This window comes from Condylura cristata, unplaced genomic scaffold (assembly GCF_000260355.1).
Source record: "Condylura cristata isolate star-nosed mole 26May11 unplaced genomic scaffold, ConCri1.0 scaffold00015, whole genome shotgun sequence".
NCBI lineage: Eukaryota > Metazoa > Chordata > Mammalia > Eulipotyphla > Talpidae > Condylura > Condylura cristata.
In genome coordinates this window covers 31,312,907-31,330,061 of record NW_004567116.1, presented here as the reverse complement: position 1 = coordinate 31,330,061, position 17,155 = coordinate 31,312,907, and the positions used below count along the sequence as shown (strand labels likewise).

The window sequence follows — 17,155 nt, the reverse complement described above, 5'->3', positions numbered from 1 at the left end:
CGAGACAGTTAGGCTAGGTTATCTACCAACTCTTGCGCACCCTTGATTGAAGGTTGCTCCATAGGTGGCCCTGTGCATTGGCTGAGCTTGTCACAGAGGCTAGAGAAAACTCTCAGGCAGAGAGTCATCAGTGCTTGTAACAAGAAGCCATTGGCATAAGATGGAAACCAGCTACAGCATCTGCCTTACTTACCCAACATTGCCGTCGACCCGCCTCCCTCCTGACTGCACACTCTGTCATCCAGGCATCTGCCGCTCTCCCATGCAGTCTGTGTGTCTCGGGAAGCTGAGCCCACCTCAGCGCCAGGCAGGGCCCCTGACTGGCATGACCATTCCAATCCTCTGTCTATGACCTGGGTTCAAGTGGGCCTGAGAACTCCTGCTGGAAACGCCAGGAACCTTCTTTTAGATGGTGTAGCTTGTGGCTATCAGAGCTATAGGCCCTGGCTACCGTGAGGAAAACCAAAGTGAAGACAGCTCCAACACAGAGGAGGGCAGTGCCCAGAGAACAGCAAGAAACGTAGCTGAAGCTCTTCCTCCTGGGCTCTGGTTACAGCCCATTTCCCCTCCTGTGGTAGTCAGTCTACCCTGCCACATACTGGTAGCCCCGACTCTGTGGCGAGACAGGACTTCTCTCCCTGTCTCTGTGTGGTTCTGGAGAAATCTGCTGGGCCTATGCGAGTCTGTTGGACTCTGCTGGGGCCAGGCTCATGTCTATTGGACCAGTCACCCCCGGGGCTCTGCGGGTCACCAGATGTAGGAGCTAGGCGCAGTCTTGCAGCTAGCTAGGAGGATGGGGACTTTGCCAAAGTGAGAGGGCACGGGGGAGCTCGCCAAGGAACTCCTATCCCTGTAAAACATTAGGGACCACAGGCCCTTGATCTGGTCATTGCCTCCTTCTTTAGCTCCACCTTCACTTGTTTGCAGGCTTTATTCACTGCTGCGCCTTCGGCGTCCAGAATAGTGAAAGGAACATGGTGGGCTCCATAAACGTTTGCCTAACACACGAAGGACTTCTGGCATTGTTTGACTCCTCGCGTTAGTCACTCTCTATCCTGAGGACTCCCATACTCCTTGCCACCTGCCTCTTGATACAGTTTCTACTCTCTCACCGCTCAGCTAAAGAGACATCTCCTCTGTGACTCTTTCCCACTTGCTGCCCTCAATGCCCAGGAGTTGGGCCATTATCCTGTCCCGCAGCACCTTGGGTAGATCCCAGGAGGCATTCCACTGGGAAGTGTGAAGAGCACTGACTCGGGAGCCAGCTAGTTGGATTCCCTCTGCCAGGTGCTGACTCCTAGGAGACCGTGGGCGCCTCACCTCTCTGGATTCCATTTTCTTATGTTTAATGTGTGGATGACAATAGTGTCCATCTCAAAATGTGATTGAGAGGTATAGTGCACCCACAGATTTAGTACCAGGAGTGGCCGTGCCCCTGACCTCAAGTTGCTCACAAAACTGATGCCTCTTACAAACTCTAATTTTCGATATACACTTTTGGTGTCAGTCCCAAATTTATTTTATTCAGAAACCCTTATATAGAATTTACTTACACAGAATAGCTACATACCATTCTAAGAGTAGATATATATCATTCTATGTGCGTATCTCCTACTACTACACTATTTACTGTTCCCCTACTACAGGTGAGGAACCTGCTGCCCAGAGAGGTTAAGTCACTTTCCTAAGATCACACAGTAAGTGTCAGAGCTGGGATTCAAACTGAGGCCCCATGACTTCATGGTGTTTGCTATTATTTGATTATGATTATGATATCCTTTAGAATAATTGCATCATATATATTTGTGGGGTCAAGATTTGATGGCTAGAACTCGAGTGAGTCCCTCCATGAACTGGAACAGAAGAGAGTAGTGACCATCCTTGCCCCTAGTCAGCTACTCTGTGGAGGGTTTGACAGTTGCCTCCCTAGCTCCATTCAGTGTGCATTGTTATAATAGCAGTATGTTCTAGAATGGGCTTTCCCTGGCCAAGAATCTTCCTGAACTGGGGGTGTAGACCAGCAAGCCTTGATGATGAAGTGAGTTTTGTGGCATTGATTAGTCTCTTGGATTCTTAGTGTCTTGACTCCTAGTTTTAGTGTCTGGGGCCAAAGCACTTTCATGACTGAATCCTTCCCTCCTATGCACTTCTCTCATCTTTCTGCACATACATGTGTAGCTCTCTATTTTCTCTGGTGGAGAAAATCTTCATCTTCTGCCTGTAGCCTCCTCTCTCCAGCACCAACTTTCTTACCATTGCTGACAAGACACACACATTGCTCAAGTGCTGAGGAACCTCTGAGGGCATTATTGATTTTGTCAGGTGTCATTCTTGCCCCCCTACTTCTCCCACCCCCACCCCAAAATGTCTCTGGATATTTTGAAAGTATGATAGGCCTGAGGAGTGCCTGGCGACCTTGGAAACTCATATATATCTAGTCCATGACAAAATGGTGCATTCTGAGGCCTATCAGGACGATAACGGAGGGAACAAGGCTCCAGTGATCTTGCTTCTCACACCCTCCTGAGTCTGTTGAAGGGAGGTAAAAATGTTTCCACTTCCTGGCTTAGAAAATCCTTCTCCAAAGATAGCTCTCAGGGTGGCCTGTGGCCAATCAGGCTTTTCTCATCATTTTACAAGGTCACTGTGTATAGATACCAGCCTTCCTCTTCCTTCTGAAAGACCAGAGTCCTCTGATAGCAGTTTGGGAAGGAAGCTGATGAGAACTATGCTTACCATTTCTCTCCTTTCTGGGGCATATAAACATAAGAAAGAGGGCCCAAGGCATGGACCCTTTTTTTCTTTGAGGGTTGGGAGATCTCACAAGTGGTAAGTCTCCCTGTCATTCAAACGCTGCGAGATGCACTGGGCTTCCCTACAGAAAAGCTCGGCTTCAGAAATCCATTTAGTTCAACTCTGACCTTTCTGAATGCAAATTTTTCATCTGGTGAAATGAAAGGAAGCCAGGCATAACACCCCCACAGCCCTCTCAGAACACCACCAGGAGGAGGAGCAATGGTGATGGGACTCACCGGCTGGAGTTTTCAGTGGGAGTCATGCATGGTGCTGTCAAGACCCATTGCTTCCAGTCTGAGTCGGAGATATTTTGGTGGATGAATCTGGGCCTTCCTTTCCTCCCTTCCTCTGATGCTAATGTGGCCATCTGCATCTCCCAGACAACCTTCACAAGTGCACACTCACCATCCTGGAAGAGTAGGCTGGGGAAGGATTGTTATAAATATAGAATATTGAGTGTCTACATAAGAGGTTGGGTTTGCTTGGCTTGCCAAGAGCAAAGCAGGGTCCTTGGTGCCCTGGGGCCCATTCCCATACTCTGGAATGCTCACCAGTGCCCTCCCTTTTCTGGAGCTCCGTTTATTATTTTCTTTCTTTAATATACTAAGCAATGGACTTAGATCATAATGCCCCTCAAATCTGTTCAAATGTTGCATGAACTTTTCTTTGAAGTGCTTAGTTGTATAAACTCCCAGCCAGTCTGAGTCCAGTGGGATATCCCATGGTTATTGCTTTGTCCAGAGGAGAGGGAGTTGTGATTTCCTCCTCCATTCCTCTCCGTCCCCTGGGAGATGGCCAAAAGGGTGGTTTGTTTGTGTGAACCACTAGGAGCTCTCTGAGCTCAAGAGGCCCCTCCATGTGGTAAGCCCTGACCAGCAATCAGGTTACCCTAAATCCAAGATAGGCTCACCCCTTGGTCCTCATACTCACCTAGTAAGAGATTCCCTTACTTGAGCCCCCTGAGTTAAAAAGGTTGGGTGAGAATGGAGTAGGAGAGAGGAAGCAGAGGTCCTGAGAATGTGTTGATTACTTTTAGTTTTTGAACTACTGGAATTCTGTGCTAAGTAGTGCTGTCTCTGTAAAACCTGGCTGGCTCCCAGTATTCCGGAAGTAGTATTAAATTTGTTTAATTTGAAGAATTTATGCTATAGGTAGATAGTGGGAATTCAAAACAAATAATAAAGGATACAGCTCCCATAGCACCATGTACTTCTAATATTCAGCTCCATTATGTATCACACAAGCCCAGGAACCATATCCAACTCACAGTGGCATTTGTGAAATGAAAGATTCTGTTTCTGTTGTCATCCCTAACGTTGGTGTCTCAGACCCAGGCCAGAAGCAAGAGCCCTGCTTGTGTCTGAAGCTCTGCTCTATCTCAGCTTTCCTCTGTCATTCTGTAAGTAAAGTAGGGCCATACCAGTATTGTCATTTCTCCCAGACAGTGCCCAGGCCAGAGTTCAATATAGTCAGACCTCCAGGTGATCCTTTCAGGGGAAGTTCTGGCCCATCCAGTGCTCTAGAAGCATGGGCAGGGTTATGGAGGCTCCAGTGCACAATGGCTAGGCAAGCAGATTCCAGAATCCGATAGCTTTGGCTTGAATCCAGACTCTGATACTTATTAACTATGGGAACTTGACAAGTCACTTCACTGCATGGAGTCTCTATTTCCACATCTATTAAAGGAGATGCTAATAAAAACACATACCCTGCCGGCTCATTGTCACGATTAGGTGAGATGATACGACACAACAGGTGTCTGATACAGGATTCCAGCAGAATGGGGAGCTGCTCCCCTGAGAGTCACTGCTCACTGCCTGCAAAATGAAAAGGAATGACCTTTGCCAAAAGTTCACTTTCCGGAAGTCGGTTGACCGGTGAATCTGCTAAAAGAGCTGCCAGGTAGGACAATCTCTTGGAAAACTCAAAAGACCTGGTAAGAAGTAGAGAAAAAACAAAGCCCCAGGGCTGATGGGGGCAACTTCTATTTATACTTGTTGGGCAAAGGGAAGGTAGTCTCTCCAGAGAGTGGTCTGGTGCCATAGAAATTCTAGCAGCTTTGAGCCATTGTTTTAATCACAACCTAAGCCTGTCTGTTCTCTTCCTTCTGGTCAGCTCAGTTCCAGGAACATATACTGATGCCTGCGTCGGGCCAAGCACAGATGGGCCCTGGCTCAGGTGATCCCTGTTCTATAATCACTGCTAGCGGGGCAGTCTGCCCGAGGTTTTTGCGGTGTTAACAGTTTACACAGTTCCATCACGCCATTCAATTGTACTTTCTGTGAACAGTGTTCTCAGGAACCGTGAGGTTATGGGCAGGCCCAGGAAGTGGGCAAAGATTAAGGCAGCCATTTGATAGCCAAGAGAAGAGGGTATGTAGAGGACTTGACTAATGTAACATAGGTGATCTGCGCCAAATTCCACCATCCCACTAGCTATACTCTAAGCAAGGCCTGTCTGGGTAAGGGGAAGAGTATCAGCTAGCAAATCTAGCTAAAGTCCAGGGTGATCAAGAAGCAGAGCAAGGAGGGAGGTTCACAGTCGGTGTCGGAGGTGCTATGCAGCTCCCTTAAATCCAAAAAGGGACACTGAGACTTGCTTTCCAGCTACCTAAGCCAAGGAGCTTAAAGGCCCAACCCTTGCCTCTCCCTGACACTTGGATACCAGCATGAGGGAAGGGGGTTGCGGGGAGGGTTCACCTCAAACCGCGCCCCGCCCCATCGGCCCTCCGTTGGTCTCGGACTTGCGCTCTTACGGGTGGGAGCGCATGTCCGCTCGGGGCTCTGGGGGCCCGCTGAAGCCCACGTGCGCCCGCGCCAGCCGCTGTGACAGCTGGCCCCATCGGGCGGGGCTGATGAGGGGCGAGGGTGGGCTCCGCGCGGGGTTGCCATTGGCCTAGGGCTTCGGGCCGGGGGTGGGGCCGCGCCCCCGGCTGCCCTGTCATTGGCTTCGCCGCCCATGGGGGCGGATCCCAGCCCAGTTGGCGGCGCGGCGTAGAACTGCAGGCGCTAGCCTGGCTAAGCCTGCGCGGGGCCCCTTCTCCCTCACAGCTCCGCAGGCTGCTCGTGGGTCCTGACCCGCTGTGCCCGCCGCCGGAGGAGGAGGCAGGCTCTGACCCGACCGAGGCCCGGCTGCGGCGCGGCTCTTGGTAAGGCGGGGTCGGCGTGGGATCCTGGGGAGGGCAGGGAGCGGGGACCGTGCCAGCCTAGGCGGGACTCCGGAGCTCTGGCCCGCGCCCGGGAGGGTCAGGTGCGGCCGCAGCATCTCCCGCCTCAAACCCACTCTGCCTGGCGCTCGGCGAGCTGGTAGCGCAAACCCAGGAGCCCGGCTGCCCGGGTCATTTTAGCACGCAATAAAAGCCTCCCACCCCTACTCCCAACTACCTCTTTCTCCGCCCCCAGTTCCCAAACCTGGCAATTCTAAGCCCAGAAAAATCCCCGAACGTCAACACGGAGTGGGCGCGACGCGCCTGCAGTATTGCCTGCCGCCGGGGCAGACGATCATTCCCAAACTTTGCTTCCCCACAGTCTGCCCTCCGCACTGTTCCCGTGCTTTCCAGCTCTTCACTAGGCACTCACCCCCCTCCTCCTCCCTCCTTAACAACAGGAAGTTAAATTGAGCCAAACCTTAGTGGCCTGGCCCCTTGCGGGCTGGGACCCGGGCCCTATGGTGACCCGATGGTCCTGGTGCTGCCCGGCTCACTGCAGGTCGGGGAAGCACCCCCTCGGACGTCCTCTGAGGCAGACCAGAGGGGAAGTGAGGTCTTGACCGCAGCCTCTGCCTACACTGACCTGGCTTCCAGGCGGGCGCAGGTGGGGTTAACTTTATCTTAGACCAGCCTCTGGGCAGAACTGGGAACGGCCTTTGCTGCATGGGGAAGAGGCGTGTTGAAACCAGAGTAAACGTGTGTCTCCATCCACGTTGTTTATTCTGAAGCCGGGTTCTTAAAGCTGAAAGATTTTTTTTGGAAGCTCGTGGGGTTCCTCGGACCTGTGGCAGCGTGCAGACCCTCCTCCTGTCCGTCTCCCCGGCTCACTACAGTCTTCTGTGGTTTTCATAAAGGGTCATCAGTCTGCCCCTGCTGGGCAGGTCCTGTGGGAAGGAAGCCAGCCTCGGGTTGGCCCCGTGACGTTTGTGTGCCTGGGTGCCTTGGCACCTGTACTCGCTCTGTTACTGTCCCCTTCCCATGAGAAGTGAACCCAGTAAGTGGACCTTCAGTCTCCTGGGCAGCCTCGCCCAATGTTCTGAAGACTCTCAAGAACCCACCTTCAGGCAGAGAGAAGACAGATTTATTAAGTGCCTCCTGCGGGGACAAGTCCTGCCATGTGGCACTTTTGCAGCCAATTTTATGATTGCCTTCCAAAACCTCTGAGAGTTTCGCCCCTACATTTTAGAGAGGAGAAGAGAGACGCGGGGAGGGTAGGAGCCCAAGGTCACTCAGAAAGTGGCTGGACCAGGACTTGAACTTGGCTCTGTTAGGTCCTGTCCTACTTCCCAGTGATCATGGCTCTGTAACGCTGACCAGAGGCTCTTGGCTTCTAGAAGGAATTTGTCCAGAGCGTTGGGAGATGCTTCTTAGGGAAGCACTTGAATTGACCCCGCGTAGCCCTGGAATCCCCTTGCGCACTTGTCTTTCAGTCAGGGGTGGTGGCTAGTGTTGTTCATGCTGTGATGACAAGGTAGTGACTACTGTTGTTTGGATGTCACAGGTTGAGGGCAAGTGTGTAGGAGAATCTGTAGCTGCCACTGACTTGGTTTCACCTCAGCGAGTTGGCTTCTGAAATGGTCTAGGAGGGCGATTTTGCAGTAGTAACTTCTGTTAGGATTGATTCTACTTTTATTTACCTTCAAGGGGGAGAACAGTTGTTGTTTTCTCTCCCAGTAGTAGCTGTAAGTCATTGTGGCCCTTAGTTTGAGCGTACCTTTATAGAAAGTGACATCACTTTTATCTCTGACATCACTTTTATCTCTGCCTCCATCCTTCTTCAGACCCAAGGCTCTGAGGTTCTATGCATTCTTCTCTTCACAAAGAAACTCAGTTATTCTGTTATCAGCCATTTACATTTTAATGAGTCAACTTAAGACTAAGTACTGGTTGTAACTGTGGTCACTAGAGACCCATCCCAGGAGCTGCTGCCTATGAACAGGGTGTGTCTCTGTTCTGTCCCCCTGGTCCACATCCTCATATCAGTTTGCCTCCCAGTCATGGGCCTGACTCTCACTCCCTATTGCTGAAGGATGGAGGTCCCACCACCATAGTGGAGAGCTTTAACTCTGGCGGGGTAGAAGGTGTGTGCAGGAGATTTAGGCTGAGCATTGCTGACGTCTCCTGTGGACAGGGGTCTTGTTTAAAAAACCCAGGGAATGGAGGATTACTGCTGTCCATCATTTTGGGATTTTTCATCCTTTATATTGTTAGAATCCCACAATAGTTCTCTGAAGTAGTAGGTGAGGTTACTCCTATTTTACAGATGAGGAAACTGAGACTCAAAATAGTTAAAACTTGCCCCCTGTACATAGCTAATGAGCAGCGCTATTAGGATTCTGACTCAGTGTATATGAGTGAGGTCTGCACGCCAGGGAAGGAGGTAAACCTTGCAGCCATCTCGAAACTCTGGAGGCTTGGTGCACACAGCTCCCCTCAGTTCTCACCGTTTCGGATTATAGACTTTTCTTCCCATGTCATTATGAAATGGCACTGAGAACATTCACAAACGTGATCACCTTCACAAATCCTCCTTGCCTTTTGTCCTGTGTTCCCTTAGCCTTTACACCAGTCTTCATAAGCTATCTACCACAATGTATTGCAGTCTTCTATTTAAAAATGTCATGAGCATTTTCAAACACAAAAATAGAATCGTATGATGAGTCCCATATACTCATTATCCAACTGCAGTAGTCAGCAAGATGATGCCATCTCTCTTCTCCCTTTCCCTTCTGTTCTTTCCCTCTGAAGCATTTGAAGCAAATCCAGATATCGTGTCATTTTGCCCCTATATAACCCAGTATATATCTATTTTAAGACAGCATTCTCTTTCATAACCAAATGCCATTATTGTATTTAACAGAAGTAGCAGTAATTCTTTGGTCACGTCAGCTCATACTCAGGTTTCCTTAATTGTCTTAGAAATAACCTTCGTCATTGGTTTGTTCAAATCCAGGTCTGAACAGTGTGGCTGCCTTTGAGTGTGAGTCCTTTAATGCCTGGTTTAATCTAGAATTCCCCTCTCCCCACAGCCAGCTGTTTTACTCTCTGTTTTCAGTGCCTCTCTTCCCTGCTGGACAGAAAACCCTTGTGACAGGAGCTGGCTTGTGTGCCGGGCTAGAGCCCCAGTGCTGTGTCTGCAATGGGGCAGAGGCACGGCGTGCATCTGTCTGATTGTGTCATTGCCACTCAGGAAATGCATTTTGAATGAATGAGCCCTGCTGTGGATTTGCTATGCCTGTGTTAGATAAGAGGTTTTTTTTTTTTTTTTTTTTTTTTTTTTTTTTTTTTTTTTAAAAAAAAAGATGACTTGCTCGCGTGTGGACGTTTTCTCAGTGAGCGTCAGCCTGTAAACATCCTGAAATAATAGAAATTTTGGCTGTGCTCAGCTTCTCTGGTTTGTGGTGGGGAACCCAGACAGCCCCATTTGTGCCCTGCTCAATAACCGGCCTCCCAGATCACATGTGGGCTTGGCAGGGACTGACATCATTTCTGTCTGAGCTTTGACTCCTGATTCATTCAGATCATTTCTGTCTGAGCTTTGACTCCTGATTCATTCAGCTGTCGGCATTACGGTGTTGTGACCCAGGAGCTTGGGCTGAGTTTGGGCTGAGTGCGGACTGCACACACCTGAGACCTGCATCTGGCTTTCTGGGCAGCAACTTCCCTTTTGCCTTCACAAGCCTTCTCTACCTCGCCTCCCACTGGTGAGTCAAGGCACCTTCTCTAATCATTATTCCTGGGCCACTGGTGGCTTGAGTCAGAAAATGAGCACGTATGACCTCCCAGTGTTTCGTATGAGTTTGTGGTGAAGAGATAATATCCTCCCTGGCACCTTTGTGGGCTTCCTAATGAAGGAGACCAGAGGGGAGGAGAGAAGGAACAGGTGTGCTTGCCGCCCTTGAAGATGCACTTCACACCTGCTTCCTTGCCAAACTCCTCAAGGTCTGCCTCACCCAGAGGGGCCCCCTTCTAACAGCCCCCCCAAATGAGCTTCCCCCTTCCTGCTCTTCCTTCTTTTTCTTCTCTCTCTCTACCTCCTTCTTCCCCTTTTCTCTTCCCTCCCCCTTCTCTCCCCTCTCCTCCCCCCTCTCCTGTCCCATTTCTCCTTCACTTCCTCCCCACTCTCCTTCACTTCCTCCCCACTCCGCTTCTTCCCTCCCTTACACTTTCTCTTCTCCCTCCTCCTTTTCCTTCTCCTCCCCTTTCTCTTTTCCTCTCCTTCTTCTCCCCACTCCCTTCCTCCCTCTCTCTCCTCCTACTCCTCTCCCTCTTCCTCCTCCCCTCCCCTATATTTACATTAAATCTTCTGGATAGTAGTTGACTTTTCTCCTTTATCTTTTACTTCTCAGTATTTCTCCCCAGTTTTTATACTGAAAACATTTTATTTTTTTCTGAAGGAAAACCCAAATATTCCTTTTTTTTTTCTTTTAAAAAGGAGTCTGTGTCCTTTAAATGATTTGGATGGGTAGAAAAAATTTTATGTGCATTTGCAACAGCTTATACATGAGAAGGCCCTAGAGCCATTGGGATTTTGATAATTTGTGACATTATTCTAAAGAACATATCTGGGCTTCCAAAGAGAAAATTTAAAAGCGGGGCTTAGAGGCTGGGAGCTATGGCCTCTGTGTAGCTTTGCTCTGTCTCCTGTTCTACCTCCTCCTCCCTTTGTTTTCTGAGAATTTTGTTTTGGTCTCCCCAGATGATATCAGCAGTAGTCTCCTGATTTTGATATATTTATTTTTTTAATTCAGGGAGGTTGAGCTAGCAGAGGAATACAGAATGACACAGTGTGCTAAGACAAGCAGGCAGGACCCAGCTTCAGGCTCCTGTGGTCTGTCTGTCCCCTTGGGAAAGTGCCTGGTAGTCAAACACTCTGCTCACTCTGGGGCTCTCTGACCCCTCCCTCTGTTTCTGTTCCCTCCCTGTGTCCTTCTAGAGGTACAGCCATAGCTGGTCTGGGCAGATAAGGCTCCCCCTCTCTAAAACACTGGTCACCTGCTGTTAGAGACTCCAGGCTGCTGCCGATCAGGGACCTGGGCCCTCTGCTCACAAACCAACCTTCAGTTGCAGGGTTGGATCCCTGTAGGGTCTGACTTTTAGGAAGCTCTGCTTCTCCATCAGCTATTGTAGAATTGCCCACCCAGGTATCCCAAATGAAGAGCTTTTCGTGAATGCCACGGGTGGCAATGGCTCATCTGGCGCCTGAATATGACACTGTTCATCTCAGGAAACTGTCCTGTCTCTGAGAACCAGTGTGTGTGAATACACTGGGCTTCTGAGGGCTGAGGCTTTGGTGCACACTGTATCTGTGTTTGTGTTTCTCCCCCATGGGGGTCAGGATGATGTCCCCCACCCTAGTCCCCTCTTCTCTTTGGCTAGCCATTCACCTTATTTCACTTGCATTCCTTCCAAGGCTACATTTCTTTCTGGGGAATCTGAGGCAGAGGCAAGACCAAGAACAGGGACTCATTCCTTGCAGTTTGGGGCGAGGTTTTTCTCCTTCCTACTCAGTGAGGGATGTCCAGTGCAGGTGTCTGTCCTGCAGGCCACAGAGGAAGATGGCCAGGATTGGATGGTGGCCCTTGACCCCCGAGTTGCCACAACAGCAGGTTGATAGGACATTTGCAGGCCCAAGCTCCGGACACACCCAGTCCAGGAGCCCAGCTGTGCCAGAGACAGTGGGAGTCTAAGAACATCCCGTTCTGGCCTTGCCACTGGGCTATCGACGTGTTAAGAAGTGGATATGGCTTCTTTGCTCTCCTGACTCTGAGTGGTTGGCCTTGGCTGCTTATCTGAGTACTGACTGTATCTGGTAAAGATTTGCAGGATCTCAGGGTTTAACTTGTGCCAGTGCCAGGAGGATGAGGTACAGGGGAGGATAAAAACATGTCTGGAAAAAAAGAAATCACTTAGACTCCTTTGTTACTGAGAGCTGATCCCTGGAATGGAGTGGGGTCCAGGGTTTCTGCCTGGGGCCTAGCAGAGCTGCTGACTCCTCTGTGAGAGAGCTTTTCCTCCCAGGTGTGCAGTGGAGGGGTCAAAGTGCAGTGTGCAGAGTCAGGACTGCTGTCAGTCACCCCGCTATCATGGCAGCTGGGCTTCACAAAGGTGATAAAGCCGCGGGACAAGCGGCTTGGAGGAGGGCAGTCTGCTAGCCCAGATGGAAGGGAAGCCAGAACAGAATAAGCAGGGGGATCTAGAAGACCTCCTCCCAGGCCTCAGGGAAAGGATTCAGTCAGTATCTTTCTCAAGGAATGTCCTGTGGACCTGCATAATATATTGGGGTCTTGGAGACCTGCGGGGTCCATGCTAGAAGACTACCTCACCATCTGCCTGTTCCTGCAGCACTTTACTAAGGAAGGAGATGCTGAGTGATGTCTGAATTCTCTTATGGTTTCCAGGCTTGCTGCAACCAGGGGAGCCAGGAGTTCCATGGTCCAGGTTTCCATATCTAGCTGGGTGTGTCTATTATATCCAGTATCTTGGGCTCTCTTAAAAACAGGTCATCCACAAGTGCAGATATAGAAGACAGCACCCCCCACCACACACACACACACACACACACACACACACACACACACACCACAAGCACGGATGCATGGTATTCACTCCCCCACACAGATGCAAATGCACAGCATACACCCCCACGCATACATAGTCAAATATTCACTCAGTACAGGGCTTCAGTAAACTTCCCCTCTGCCCTCTCCTCCAGGCCTCAGTTTCTTCCTCAGTGGCACCTGCTATTCCTATGGTTCTTTCAGACACAATCTAGGCACAATTTTGCACCTGTTACTTTTGCTCCTTGAACCTGTGGAGAAGCTACCAGAATATGAAGCAGCAGGATTCACAGGGCAGCTCAGCAGTTATTTGAATTAGCCAAAACTTGTATTTTACCCCCCTCCCCTACTTTGCTACCTCTCCCCTTTAGGAAACTCCTTGCATTAGATATGTGGGTACAGAGTCCGAGCACTAAGGGCATGTTCTGGGTACAGGTAAGAAGAGGCACAAATGATTGTGCCACGACTGCCCTGGGATCGAGTCCTGGCCTCCGACAGGTCAGTGAACCCTCATACTTTAGCCTAGAAAGGAGGAGATAATTATACCTATCTCAAAAGATTGGATCAGAGATGCAATTAAAATCTTCGTGATGCACCTTGAGCAGGTAGGCATGCCAAAATGCTTGTTCCCCCCCACCCCCTGCCCCATTTGTCAGGAGTGACCCTTTTCCAAAATGAATGAAACTGGAAAGGAACTATCTGAATGGTTCCTGGAAACCCTCTCGGCAGGCTCCTGAGTTTTTATTTCTCCATTTTCCACCAAATTGATGTCTTCTCCCATACTCCTCCTGCTCATGGAGAACCCACCCATCCTCCATCCTTCCAGCCTCTCAGCACCACCTCTTGCTCTCTCCGTTCTGGTGCTGCCGGCTGCCGGGGGAGGGCTCCGGCCGTTGATGGCTGCTCTCTGGGGTGTTTATGTTGTAATGTCTTCAGAGCTCCTAGCAGATGTCTGTTTACTGCTGAAACTTCATCTTTAACTTCAGCCTGAGAGAAGAGAGTGGCTATTTTTAATGATCTTTAATTGGCATGGCTGTACAATACAGCCCAGATTGCTTCCAAGTTTCATTCTTCATCACTTTACTCTCTACCAATATTGAACCCTTTCAGATCCAGGACAAGAGACCTTATATGTCCTGGTTTTAAAGCAGCATTTAAATTTGGCAGGCAGTTGTAACCATTTAAAAAGGTAGGTCAGAGAAAAGAAGGCAACCAGCTGGCCATCTCTTTCCAGCTGAAACTGATGGTGTGAATGAGAGCAGCGTTTTGTGTCCACAGAAGACACTTCTCCACCTTTGCCCCTGTGCTGCCTGCCAATGGGGACCCTTGGGTTTCCTTTCCCTTGGACTCAGGTGGGGAGGGAGTGGAGCCAGGGTAGTTTCAAGTGCCACTGACCTCCCTGGAGGGAGGACAAGGCAGAGACCCTGAGTCACAGAACCTTGGCATGTCAGCCTGGAAGGGCCCACTGGAATCTTCTAGTTCTACTCCTGCCACTTTGTCATCTACGGGGAAACAGACCAGCGACTTCTTGATGCTGGACAGAGGCCAGGGAGGTAGGTACTTTGCTCGAGGCTGCTCAGCCAGATCATAGTCAAGTCTGTTCTCCACCCACCACTCCTGCCAGGCTGTGATTCTGTGGTCAGTCTCAGGTGGCTTTCTGGCAGCTGGCCTTCCCTTTCTGAAGGACAGAGCTCCACCCCCTATCCAGAAGCTCTCACAAGTTTTGAATTTGGGATATATGCACTTGTAACGCTGGCTTGCGTAATCCTTGGTGCAAGAGCTTCCCTTACCAAAAATACCTCCCCCAAAGCCTTAGGACTAAAATTTCCACCTTTGTTTTCCAGCCCTTGTCTCCATAGGGCTTTGTTTAAAAAATACAAAATTTAACTGGAAAGGACAACATATTAATAAAGATTAGTTTATCTCTGATTAGCTGTCAGCTGAGCTAAACCTTGAGCGAATGGAGGATGAGTCAGCTGGGAATAGGAGGAGGAGGAAGCCAGAAAGGACTGTAAATAAGGTGCTGTCAGGACAGGTGTGGAATTTCATGACCAAGACTCCTTAGCTTCTAGTGTGCAGCTGCCCTGCATGGTGCTGCAATAAGTGACAGGAACTGAGCGCTCTTAACTCCCAGAGGGAGGTGCTTCAGATGGCTTCACTGCTGCCTGAGCATCAGGGTAGAGTATGGAGTGTGATTTGGGGAGCCACACGATATGTGTGTGGGAGGGGGAACCAAGGGAGACTTCCTGGAGGAGGCAACACTTGATGGCTGAGACAGGTAGGAGTTCCAGAGGCAGACATGGGCAGGAGTATAGCACAAACAGTTGCAGAAAAGTGAGGGCACATTTGCAGGGTGCCATGTGGGATAAACAGGGAAACCGTGATTGGATCAAGTCAACTCTGCGTGCTGGAGGTTAGGCTCTGGCCCTAATCCTGCGCACATTAGAAAGGATGGTTAGAGCGACCCTGCAGGCAGAAGAGCTTGTGCAGGATGTGCCAGTGGGAAGTTGGGGCAGGGCATCTGTTAGGAAGTCTACGCTGCCTTCCACATGTTGGGCATTAGAAGCTGGGGATCTGGGGGTGGTGGAAGTTAAAGCTGGACCCAAATCAGTTCTTTGTCCTGAGATTTTGCCCTCGTTTTCTGTGCAGAGGCAGTCAGAATGGGCAACCCCCCATTTTTCTGTTCATATTAGGAGGGAAACCCATTTTGGAATACTTTAGTCAGGTCCTAGAAATTTGGGGCATTACTTATGTTCTTTGCCACCTCACATACCTGCTCTGAGCTTTGGCGGCTCTGTACTCTAGAAAATGGTACCTGCCCCACTTTTCACCACATCACTATGGGTTAATCCCCCTGCATCTAATGCTGATCATTCCTCTCCTGGAAGGCCAGGAATGAACTGGGCAATTGTGTGTGCCGAGCCCTTGTGGGGTAGGCACCCATGGGCCAGGTGCAGGAGCTACCCGCCTGCCTGCAGGTGAGGCAGCCACTGGGGGGTGGGGACTAGAACCAGGTGACCAACCCCTTCAGAGGCGCAGTCTTTGATACGGTCGCTGTGCAGGTGTTGGTGCTCTGGCACATGTGGGTGCTCATCCGAAAGGACTAGTTTCTCCTGCGGTTGCACAGTCACCTGCATATCCCCTCAAGGTTGGTGCTGGCCTGGGTTTCTGAGTGAGCTTTGAACTTGAGCAACCAGTGCTGGACTGGATGTCGCCAGACAGCTGGAACTTGTGAAGGGGGTGGGTGACCCCTGGCTTTTCCCCAGCCCTCTGGACATCCTGGCCAAGGGAGGAAACAACAGCTGAGCTCAACTTCCATCTGCCTTAGTATTAACCTGGCAGGTGGGAGGCATGGCAACCTGGTCTCCCTATGGCTTTGACATTTGAGCTGGGTTGCTGACACCTGTTCTCTGCAATAGAGGTCTAGAAACAAGGTGTTTTGTGTGATGGAATAAATTGCTTCTACAAGCAGCAAATGGCATGAGTTTAGTGCCCCTGGGGCAAGAGATGGTGGTTGGGGTGGGGCACTGAAACAACTTCTGCCTGTCTGTTTTTGTAGCTTTACTGTTACCGAGGTGGGTAACATGTTGACACGTTGATTGATCAGGTGATGGTCCCATGTATTCACTCTACCAGTCCGGTCTTCTGGAGTTCTTGCTAGTCAAGCCGAGTGGCTGTAAAACTCAGGGGGAACCACTTACTTTCTCTCAGCCTCAAGCCTATCTTTTATCAAATGGGATTGCTAATGCTTTCTCAGGAGGTGCTGTGAGGATTAAATGGGGGTGATGTGCACAGCACAGCTGTCCAACCCTGGAGACCTTGGCTGGAGGAAATGCATTTTGGGTGTGGTGCCTGGCACAATGGAGATGCAGAGGTAACCTCTTCCCCTCAGGCACATTCTCAAATTGGCCCCCAGAAGTTTTAGAGCACAAAGGTGGAAGGGTCTGATGTATGTCAGGCCTCCCACTCAGTACTGTTCCCTAAGACGCTCTCTCTCTTAAGGCGTGACCTTGTGAGGGCATGGTGCCATCAGAACACCTGTGTGAGCAACAAAGGAAAATGGGGTGCCTGTTTCTTCATGGTGAGGCCTTCTCAGTCAGATCCCAGAACTGTGGGCTCTCCCACCGGGTGCTTGATTTCCCCACGGTGGTGGTCCAGCCTGGGCTGGCCTTGCAGGCGACTGGCTCCGCTCTTGCAGGCCCCACTATCACCTGCCTGGTGCAGTTTGGAGTTTCTGCCACTTGGTCTCAGTTCTTCCTGCCTAAAGCCATAAATAGCCTGCTCTCTTCTCCACGTGACAGCTCTTCAGATACTGTCTTAAAAGTCAAATCTGTGGTGCCACGGGCTGTGAGATGTGCTGCTCTTGTAGACATCTCAGTTAAACTATGGAATGCTGTTTTGTCATCACTTAAAGGTTTTATACTTGCTGAAAGACTGTTTTTGACTGTAGATGTAAGTTTTGATTCCCTATCACTCTTTCATGTAATGAAAGGGACAATGGATAGGTTAATGTCTTCACTTTTGTTGTTTTTTTTTTTCTTTTATTATATTTGAATAAAGTGGTAATGCATTTTTTTTTTTTTTTTTTTTT

The 17,155-nt window shown here is 49.9% G+C and overlaps 1 protein-coding gene across 1 annotated transcript in view; it reads left to right on the top strand.

The window, feature by feature from the left end:
• The first annotated feature begins 5,827 nt into the window (after positions 1 to 5,827).
• MICAL2 (microtubule associated monooxygenase, calponin and LIM domain containing 2) overlaps positions 5,828 to 17,155 on the top strand; it is a 129,286-nt gene continuing 117,958 nt past the window's right edge. The window contains 1 exon segment of the mRNA XM_012725457.1: positions 5,828 to 5,944. The gene's annotated coding sequence lies outside the window, so the exon portion shown is untranslated.